The sequence below is a fragment of the Micropterus salmoides genome, unplaced genomic scaffold (genome assembly GCF_014851395.1).
Source record: "Micropterus salmoides isolate LMB-PRFRI ecotype aquatic unplaced genomic scaffold, ASM1485139v1 Ms_hic_scaffold_2, whole genome shotgun sequence".
In the NCBI taxonomy this organism is placed as follows: Eukaryota; Metazoa; Chordata; class Actinopteri; order Centrarchiformes; family Centrarchidae; genus Micropterus; species Micropterus salmoides.
In genome coordinates, this window is record NW_024041150.1 from 46,591,472 (window position 1) to 46,602,630 (window position 11,159).

Genomic DNA, 11,159 nt, shown 5'->3' on the forward strand with positions numbered 1-11,159 from the left:
CCGGGGGTTAAGTGTCTTGCTCAGGGACACGCTGGTGGATGTGTCACAGTCGGGAATTGAACCAAAGGCATGTGTCTTATCCACTGCTCCACCCCATAAATCCGTCCCGAACGCTGCTCCGTTTGTTTTTGTGTTTGTTTTGTGAGAAGCATGAAGGGAGCAACAAACTTCATGTCGTCAGAATGAGAAACAGACACACACAGTACTGTGATCCATGCTGGACTCGAACCAGTGCCTCTCCAGGCCCTGGTCTCTACTGACAGAGCAGCAGATCTCAGAGCAGCTTGATGAGCGTGAAGGTTCATGATGCTACTGCTGACATCAGCTGTTTAAAGGACAGCGTGGAGCAGGTCACATACTGGCCTCTGATGTCACTCCACGATATCTAACAAGACTGGACTGGTGTGACGAGGCTCCGACATGATCTGCATCCTCGTGTACGCACCAATCATCCTCCGCCACCCCCCCACAGAACAGACCTAGAGACTGCTCTGATGTACGGATGTCCGTAACGATGAGATGCTGTCGGCCATCCGAAGGTTTCCAGGCAGTAAAGCCTCAGCTAGTATCACAGGGAACGGGTTGAAATGAGGGAGCTGCGTCATCTTTTGGTCCTGTTCTCAGTGGTTTATTAGGTTTTTCGGTGACCCCATAGCTGATCATGGTCGCTCTGTGCAGGTGTGGTGGGCGGAGCCAGAATGACTAGAACCAGGGGCGAGTTCAACCTCAAAACGTTTCGCACCAGTTTGCAACATTTTCTGATTGAACGGCATGTTTCCTTGAAACGTTGCGCAACATTCTGCAACGGGCTTCGAGGTCTGTTTTCTCCCGCTTGGTGGGCGTGTCTCAGGTGTTACCCAATCAGCTGTGACAAGTTTGTAAACACAGCGGTGTTAAAAAGGCAGGAAAATGCAGCCCGCTTGCGTTCACAGCAGGGAGTTCAGGGAACCACCGTTTCCGTCGGGAACAACGTTTAGCTACGTTTTGTCGGCGCTGAACTCGCCCCTGGTCTAAAGGAAACCTGAAGTTGCTGAGCCGTCGTGTTTGAGGCTCCACGTGAACCGATCAGATCAATCAAACTTTATCGGCAGAGTCTGAGTGTTGCACTCTGAATAGTTGGGCAAGTTGCAGCAGTGAGGCAATACTTTACTGTATTTACTTTACTGTATTTACTTTACTGTATTTACTTCACTGTATTTACTTTACTCTTGATGTGCGATCACTTTGCACTTTACTGACCCATTGTACTAGAATCTGAAGTCCGGTTGAGCTAAAACAGCTGGGCGTGTGTGTCACCCAGTGAAACCAACCTTTTGTCCTTGTAATAAAAAATAAAGCCCATAGCAGAGCCTTGTCCTCCTTTTTTACAGCCGCTACCATCCCTTTTCAAAACCCTGAACACAGCTGGCCCCACATCGGTTTGTTCTTACCATTAACACAGAATCAGTCAACCCATTTCCAAAACGCTAAGCTTTTCTTACCCAACACCAAAACTGTGGATGTTTTTTGTGGTTGTGATGGAAATGTGATATTTTACTGTGTTTCCTGTTTCAGCCTGCATGCTTCATCAGAACAGACCAGTGTTTCACTGTCTGGTGTTTGATTAATTTATTATGTTACAGCTGGGTGAAGTTTTCCAAGGGAAAGATGCTCGTTAGAGAGTTTTCTTATCAGACTGTCCTTGATAGGCCTTCATCTCAGGACAGCTGGTCCCTTCCTCTCCTGGATAGCTGCGTAATACCCTTACAGTATAAAGTCACCTGCTTCTTCATTGGCTCTTTGTCTTGCCGCGTACTGGATGTTTTTCCCTTTTCACACCATTCTTTGTAAACCCTAGAAATGGTTGTGCGTGAAAATCCCAGTAACTGAGCAGATTGTGAAATACTCAGACCGGCCCGTCTGGCACAAATCACCTTTCTTTCCCATTCTGACATTCAGTTTGGAGTCCAGGAGATTGTCTTGACCAGGACCACACCCCTAAATGCATTGAAGCAACTGCCATGTGATTGGTTGATTAGATAATTGCATTAATGAGAAATTGAACAGGTGTTCCTAATAATCCTTTAGGTGAGTGTACGTTGTCCTTAAAAATGATGAGTGTCTGAAATAAACTACAAAATTGCGTTTGTTCTTTATTTTTTTTTGTGTGTTTTTCTTTGTTTTTTCTTAGACTTTCAGCTTAGATTGCTATTTTGATTGTACCATCTCACACGTGGATCCTTAGTTAGAATTACTGCAGATTCTCTCCGCTGTTTTGACCGGTTGAGCAGGGCTGTGTAACACGGGGTTCTCCGCTGCTAACCATTTGGGGCTTTGAACAGGGCCGTGCAGAAATACATTTTTCTCCGCTGTTTTAATTCCTTTTGGGGTTTAAACAGGGCTGTGCAGAAAAAACAAAAGAACAAAAAACTAAAAAAAAGAAACAAAAAGAGGAGCATAAAAAAAATATATATGTAAAAATAAAAAATTAAAATAATAAAGTTAAAAGACATTTAAAAAAACAGGAAAACAAGGGTTTCTCCGCTGTTCGAGCAATTTTGGAGTCTTAACAGGGCTGTGAAGAGGACTGTTTTTTTCTGCTGTCGACCGCTTTCCCCAGAGTTTGTAGCCGTAAACAATCTGGATTTACAGTGATGACTGTATCTAAGGAAAGGGTTAGAGTCCCCAAAAGACTTGTACAAGCAAAGAAGGATAGTGAAGGAGATGGGAAGTCAAACGAGCAAAATAAGCAAAGGTGAGAGACCTGATTGTTCCATCATACAATGCATGCAAAGAAATATGGTGAAGAATCACAAAAACATAGAATTATTGCTGAATAAATTCTGTTTCCTATTCAGTTTGAGGCAATTACAACAAGGTAGAAAAGTGATTATTTTTAAGGGTAAAAAGACAAAGAAGACTGGTTTTTTTTGTGTTTAAAATTTATGACTGAAAAAAATAAAACATCTATGGGACAATTTGATAAGTGGGTTGAAATGTGTTAAATGTGAGTTTTAATTCAAAAATATATATATTTGGAGCAGCTAAAGAAGAGCAGGCAGCCTTGTCCAGAGAGAGAAAGAAAACAAGCTGAAATCTACCATTTAAGGCAGATTACTATATAAACTAGAATTAAGGGAAAGTGTAAAGTCTCAAAACAGAACATTTGACTAGATAAAATAAGGATAAAAGCAAACTGTTAAAAAGACACCATAAGAACAAACTAACACATTATCTCTTCTTTAACGGAGGTACACAAGTCATGGAATCCATTCCGGCTGATCCAGTCCTGGACTCCGCTCCTCCTCCTCCGATACGCTCCAGACCCAGATCCAGCCAAGGATGAAGACTACGCTGATGTTAAAACTGCTGCTGAAACACGACACCATAAGCCAGAGAGAGATGATGAACTAATGCAACATTAAAGACCTACAGAAGCACTGTTCTGGTCCGGTAACAGTAATGCAACACATCGTATTGCCCAGTCATGGAAATGCCAATTATAAAAGGAATATTTGGTATTTGGAACATTGTTGAAGCGACGGGTCACGTGACAGCCGCACATGCAATTGGAGCAGTTTGGACCGTTTATCAAAGACTGAACACAGGCACACAGGCTGAAACACGTCTCAGGTGTGTGGAAGTTATTCACCCAGCGCTCACTGCATCTGCAGAGAAACACAGAAAGAGGTCTCTGGTGGTGATTAACAACAAGCCTCCTCCAGTTACACTTCTTTTAGATAAAGCTGCTGATAAAGTCAGACGGACAGAGACAGCTGAAAATGTTATTTTATAATCATGTTTCATTCTGACCAGTGAGAACAGCCAACATTTGTACTGGTGCTGATGGGATCCTGATAAAAACTGATCTTTCCAATAACTAGTTACAAAATGTTTGTGTTTGCTGTCAGTTACAGATGTCAGAAAGAGAGAAATCTGGTCGTGGATTTCATCAGGAAAGATTTCCTCAGCTATCTCAGCACAGCAGGAGCAAAGAAAGACAGAAACCTTCAGTCCAGAGCCTTGACCCAACCAGAGAAGGACGTCCTGCCATCACACCGCAGCAGCTACCTACAGTGGACCACAGAGTTGGTCTGGTCCTCTTGGAAAGAAAACTGTTGGTGTTTTGACAGAGTGATTAGATTTTGAGTCAGGTTTGCTGTGTTTTGATAGAGTTGGTGTTTAAAGAACAAAATGTGGTTTTGAGCATTTGGCTAATTGTGTGAGAGTAAGAGTGTCGATAAAGTTTCTTAAGTTTAGTTAAACGTTTGTCAGCAATTGAAAAAAACTGTAAACACAGGACAAGCAAGAGTTTGCAGCAGTGAGGTAAAACTTTACTCTGTTTACTTTACTTGTCAGGAGTTACGCCAGAACCCAGATGCAGACACGAAGACAATGCAGCAGTTAACAGTTTATTGAGTGGCAGGGCGTCTCCTGAGGGCTGGCGTGGCTGAGAGGGAGGGTTGGATCTCGGCTTCGAGACAACAAACGGTCAGAACGTATCTTGGTCTCTTGGTCACTGACGACCAAGGTACGTTTTAACCGTTTGTTTTTTTGGTGTAATTAACAAAGGCAGAAACCAGAAACCGGCCGTTTTCTTTCAGTTTTGGGCCCAAAACGTAAAAACAACATTCAGCTTGATTTCTTCTTTTTGTTGTTTTTTAAATCAAAAAACCTAATTCAGCACAATGTCTCGTTTTCCTCTTGAGAGAACAGAACTCATCCTGCCGTGTTTAAAGACTCATCACACCTGATCTGGTCTAGTTTTATACTCAAGACTGCCGACGTTTGAACAAATTCCTGAGTTAGAGACAGAGGATTTGCACCTTTGCAGCCACAGATTCTCCTCTATCATCCTCTCTGTACCTGATGTGAAAACTAGCCTTGATGGAAGATGCGAGCCAATAAGACTAATAATAATAATAATAATAATAATGCATTACATTTAAACAGTTCTTCAACCTTGGAAACTCAAAGCGCTGCACAGTGAAGTGGGGGGGACTCACCTCAACCAATGTGTGGCCCCCACCTGGGTGATGCACACATCATCAGTGCGCTCGTACCTTTGTGCATTGCTATAATAATAGTGTAAAAAACACCAGCTGACTGATGAGCTGCAGACTCACAGCAGAGAGGGGACGTGGACGTGGGTCACGTCTCGGTCCCGGTTTCTTTTCCTATTGATGTCTGAGGGTTTTCTTTAACCTTTTCCTTTCATGCTTAGAGAGGCTGCTGTCGGTCATTTTGAACATCAAGTCGTACGCACGATGCTTCTGAGGTGGCAGACCCAGATGAGCAGGAGCTGGGATGCTCTCTCAGCAGGGAGTCTCCGGTCACCTCGCTGTAAGGTTTGAATGGACCAGAATATGTTCCTCCATCTGTTAAACCAACCTACACAAGAGTACTGCAGTACTGTGGCAGTGATGGTACATTTCTGAATAATAATATGACCACGGTTAAACTTTTAAACCTTTATTTATCTGAAACTTGTGCATCTACATGTGGACCAGCTTTTCTTTTACAGTTAGAACAAATTTAAATGAAAACTTTAGGATTATAACATTTGAACACTTCACACTAACAGTAGGGAGACTCAGAATACTCCATAATGAAACGCTGCTGTGCCTCATGCAGCCCACCGCTGACTGTGTCCGCCTGCCTCTGCTCCTGCAGGTCCGGCAGCCCACCAGACTCCTGCAGCAACAGGTCTGTGGTAACTCCAAGGTAAACAATAAAAGCCTGTTACGTGTCTCCACAGGCAGAGGCAGCCTGCACAGCAGCCGGCCGGTCTGCGCAAACTCCACAAAGTCTTTCAGGGTCCTGGAGACCTCCTGCAGACGCCGGGATCCGAGGACGACTCCCTCCATGTGGTCCGTGACCCCGCGGCACGGTGTAAATCTTTCTTGCAGAACGCAGAACCGTCAGTGTCCATGAACAACATGTTCAACAGTCACTTTAAATGTGTCGTTCTGAAGAGTTTACTGATGTCTCAACATGAAGTCGATGCCTCAACACCACCGGATTAACATCAGCATGTTCCTGACAACATTAAATGATATTATGAAATGTTAGTCTGTCCCTCTGGTTCCTTCACAGCCCATGAGTTCATTACCATGGCGATCAGTTAATACAACGGGCTCCTCCTGGGCCCGTCAGCGAGGACTCGAACTCTGAGAACCTCACGGCCACCGTTTTCCTGGTTTCAGGTTTTCCGTTTCATAGTTAGCCAACTAACGGACACTCAAACACGACGTTTAAAGAACTGTTTCAGGTGCCGCCTTCTTCAGTTTACCTGCATCACCTCTGGGAGCAGACAGAGCTGCTGAGGCAACAGGGCCCCCGGATGGCGCACAGGGGCCACCGTTTAGGAGCTCTGTGGTACTAAACAGACCATCCTGTCCAGGGAGTGTGCCTCTATTGTGGTGGTCTGTAAAATAAATGGTGCACGGACCTGACAATAAGCTGTTTTATATAAACTGCACACCTGGATTAGTACAGGTCTGCACTGTTTTTCCGGTCCGTGTATCTTTTGGTCATTTGATTTTCCTTTTAGAAACAGCTATTAAAAAACAAAAAACAAGTGGCTATTTGATTTTTGTTGTAATATACAAAAATTTAAATTAAAATACAAAGTATTTCTCTTTTTCAGTGTCAAAAATGAACAAGTGAAATATACAAAATAATTTGAGTTTCTTTTTCTTTTTTGAATAAAATCACCGGAAAACAGAAACAGAAAAAGGCTCGTTTGTTCGTATTCTAATACCGGATGTGGTCATTTCTGTGACAAGAGCGCCAAATTTGACAGGGTACCGGTGTTGTTGTAGCCCAGAATAAAATGTCTTTAGAACATTACTCAGCTATGATTTTAGACATGGCAAAACAAGGCCAGTCATCCACAGAAATCTCAGCGCAGATATCACAAGTAAGTGGGGGAGCAAGAGGATGTTCCGCAAGAAACGTGAGGAGATTTTGCCATGAAAATGGATTAAGTTTGATGGGACTCCCCGACGCACGTTTGGAGTTGGAGGTGGCAAAAGCTGTAACTGAGGTATGATCTTGCTTTATTTCCCTTTTGCTACAGGTTGTGTGTGTGTGTGAGAAAGAGAGCGTATGAGAACGAACATGCAGTAACATGCACACACCAGTATGTCCCGCATTTCTATGTCTTATCAAATTTGACTGGCATAGTAAATAAATCACAATAAATATCCTCAGCCTTCCACTATTAATAAATACTCACAGTCAACAGAATCATCACAACACTGATACATTACAACAAAACGCAACCTGCACTGTCTAATTTCATGATATACATCAGCTGGTATGATTTTGGAACGTGAAAATACTGTTATTTCTAGACTGGACCTACATATGGAAGAAGGATGATGAAGGGGTGCATGCTGCAGAGACACGGGTTGGATCAGTGCTCAGGACAATGCATCAGCCTTACCATGAAGCAAGACGTCCGGTCTGTTACTGTCTCATCTCTAATATTTTACACAATCAAACATGTGGAATTTATGTGTAAATATGAGCTGTGTGTGTGTGTTTTGTTGTTTGTTTAGCTGTAGTTACTTGTGTAAGATTAAAAACGTACTCAAAACGTAATCAGAACAAATTATTTTCATTTTTTTGACAGATCTTCAACTGATGTAGTGTATATAGGAGTAATAGTTACATCGTTTTCCTATCTCTCTTAAGGTGCCCGCAATCTCAACCCCATACCATATCGAGCTGATTACATGGGTCACAAAGTTAATTTGGACCAAAATGAAAAACTGGGGGTCACCCATGTTTTAGCCATTGATGGCTTCAGCAAAAAGGTTGTTGCTCATTTTACAATGCCTATAAAAAACAACCTTACCATCTATGAAGATGTTTTCAGGTAATAGCCAATGTATTATTGTGGACACATGACTAGCATCAGAGAATATGTAACTATATAATAACTTTTGAACGTCTAATTATAAAGCATATTATATTGCAAATAAACAGTTAATTTGGCAGTTTTGCACAAAATAAAACTGACTTTTTCATCCAATAGGCCGGCAGTACTTGCCTATGGTATGTGGGACCAGGTGCGAGTAGATCATGGCAAGGAGTTTTATTTGACGCTCTTCATGCAGGAGTTGCTGTCATCTCACCGCCATAATCAGGAGCGAAGGCCTTATTTACAGACTTCATCCACAAGGGTACAGGGTTCCATACTTTGTTTGGTTGCTTCAGCAATACACTTGTATTATTACCACTCTTATTCTACTTGCTTCAGCAGCAGTTTTCTTGCATACATGAGACAAATTGTCATTACTATTTCTATGCTTTAGGGCAATTAAATATAAAATTAACCATCGCCAAGAACAGGTTTCTTTTATAGCTTAACAATAAATACCTGCAGAAGCAAGCACACTGGACTTAATTCAACCTTTATATTCTCGTTATGTGATGAGCATTGTGATTTTTGTTTTCTATTTGGGAAAATGCTCCTTATGCAGAATTCCTGGTAAAACTATAAATTTACTAGCTCAGCGGTCAATGTGCATAATGACTGCTGAGTTGGTAAATTTACAGATTTACTGGGAATTCTGCATGACCATTTTCCCCGAATAGACTATATGTTTTATTTACCCACCAGAACAAACTGACTGATTACACATCTTTGTTGGAAATTCAGAATCATATAATTGAACGAATCTGGCCTGAAGTCAACAATCGTGTCAACTGTCCACTGAAGACAGCACTTCTGCAGTTGGTGGATCAAGAGGAAATAGACATGAGTGACAGCCTTGTGAGATATTGTGTGTCCAACCTGACTGGCCGCTTGTGTGAGATTGGTCTTACAAGGCTGGTGGAGTCGTGGAATGCTCATCGAATCCCAGGTGAAATAAAACATCGAAGATTACAATAATTACGACAGGCATTCATCAGTTTCAAGACCAACAGTGTGTTCTTTATTTTACAGGTAAAGGTGAGGTGTCCCAAAACAACCCCACAGGAGCTGTTGCCTCATTCAGCTGAAGCAGCAACCTTTACAGCCAACAGCTGGGATCCTCACTGACCAGACATTCAACTTTTGGAGTTGATCCATTTTCAACTGAACAGGACAAGATTACAGTTGAGAACCAGTTTGCAGAGCAATATTCAGACATTTCAGACTTGTTCTCTAGAGCAGTAAACAATGACTTTGCTCCATACAAACAGGCATTGCTCTGTCTTATTTCCACAACTCAGCGCGATGTGTGAAAAGCCATTAGCTCTGTTTAACTTAGAGACTGTAAATCTGTAACAGGACCAATGAACATCGATCTGGCATCATCCAGCCCAAACATGTAAATAAATTCACATCACTACTTCAGCTCTGACCCACATTTTTTAACCTATAAAACAAACTCAAATACAACGTGGATTTTTTACCTATTTGTGGGTGTAAAAGTGCAAAATGTTACTCCTCTTCAACAAGCGATCTCAGAACAGAAAACGCCTCTGACAGACCATTAATTTCAAATATGCTGCTGCCTGCAGTGTTCCCTCTACATTTTGCACAGAGGTCTCCTGCCACTGTTCCACACATGTTTTGCAGCCAATAATGCTCCGGCAACACTGTGTGAAGACTGTGAAGGCTCCTCAATGAATTCTAAAAGACAACATGAGAAAAACTATTCATTCTGTGTGTTACTGTGTGTGTAGGTGTGTCCATACAACCTCAATGTGTTATTGATGTACTGGGTGACAATGTTTTCTTTTTACTCAGCCTAAAATGTCTTTGTTAATGTATCATTACACCATAGGCTGTCACACAAAGGTTCGCTTCAGTACATGTAAGTGATTGTAGTGGATGAGACATAGGTGACCGGGGTTAGAGAACGTAATAATTTATGTGTATTTAGAAATTTCAAATTCTGGAACACGCTACACAAAATGGATCCAAAATAAATGTTCATGTGGGACAATGACTATCTATTGTGTACTTACTCATACATACAACACAGCAGAACCCTTGCTTGATGTTCTGTAGCTGGGAAGGAGTCAGGATCACTCTTTGAGCGGCAGCTACATTGGTGAGCTCTCTGATCGCTGAAGTGACATCTGGTAGGCTCTGTGATGCCAGCACAAGCTCTTCTATCTTCTCAGTGACCTCTCCAATGCCTGCAGCATCTTCATCTTTTCGGCTGTTACAAGGAAAAAACATAATAGATGTATACTGGTTGTGTTTTAGCGGTTTTAGTAGTGGTAGCCAAATAAATCTTTGTCCCAAACACTATAGAAGCCACTAAAATACAGAAGCAGTAAAGGCCAAAGAGTTGGCAAACAGTCTGAACAACAAAGGTAAGGATAAATATAAAGAAACACAATGCATTTCAATCTTTGGACAAATAAGAGAAATATTAATACTTAAGATCACCTCATTCTCCTCCTTTTGGTGCCCTGCAACTCCTGGAAGCCCTGTTCTTGTACAGCAAGAATCTTTCGTGCATTTTGTTTCCAGCACTGTGACCCTTTACAGTGGGGGATGAAACCAGGAAAAACATTCAAACTTAGTGTTGGTTAAGTTATCATGAGTTATCGTGTCCCATCTAATTTTAAATCACAAAAGTAAAGACTTAAAAGTAACCTGTTGTTCCTTCAGACTCCAACATTGCATTCCCCTGCGCATCAGTCAATACCACGGGGTCATGACTTCCAACGGCATCTTGCACTTTTCCCATGATCCCCTGAAGGGTAGCCTCACATTCTAAAACCGGACCACCACCATTCTGCTGGGACTCAACCTCCCACCAACCACCTCAGCAAGAGAAATCGATCTGGAAGAATATCATATTAAAATAATCGTTACGAGACACACGGCATTCATAATCCTAGTAGTGGTTAATAGTCTTATGTATTTTGTATATCAACAATAACTGTAAAATGCGCTCAGGTTGTTCTTGTTGTATCTTTGACTGGTGTGAGGATGTAATCATCTCTTCCTTGGCTCAGGACCAAACAATAAACAAAGTCCCATTTAAATACATTCATAACATTTTGCATAAGCTTGCTGACAAACACACACTGCAAAAACACAACCCCCGCCACTTTCTGGGCAGAGGTTATGAAAGTCAGGGGGAAATGTTAAAATGTTCAGAATAATGTAAATGAAATGTACAACTATTACACTACAGCTACAAAGAGTGAAAGAATGGCAA

General features: G+C 41.9%; 1 long non-coding RNA gene across 1 annotated transcript; it reads left to right on the plus strand.

The window, feature by feature from the left end:
* Positions 1–3,063: 3,063 nt before the first annotated feature.
* Positions 3,064–6,050, plus strand: LOC119912439. Its single transcript, XR_005446155.1, has 2 exons — positions 3,064–5,322; positions 5,738–6,050. It is a non-coding gene; the product is annotated as an uncharacterized LOC119912439 (long non-coding RNA).
* The last annotated feature ends 5,109 nt before the right edge of the window (positions 6,051–11,159 follow it).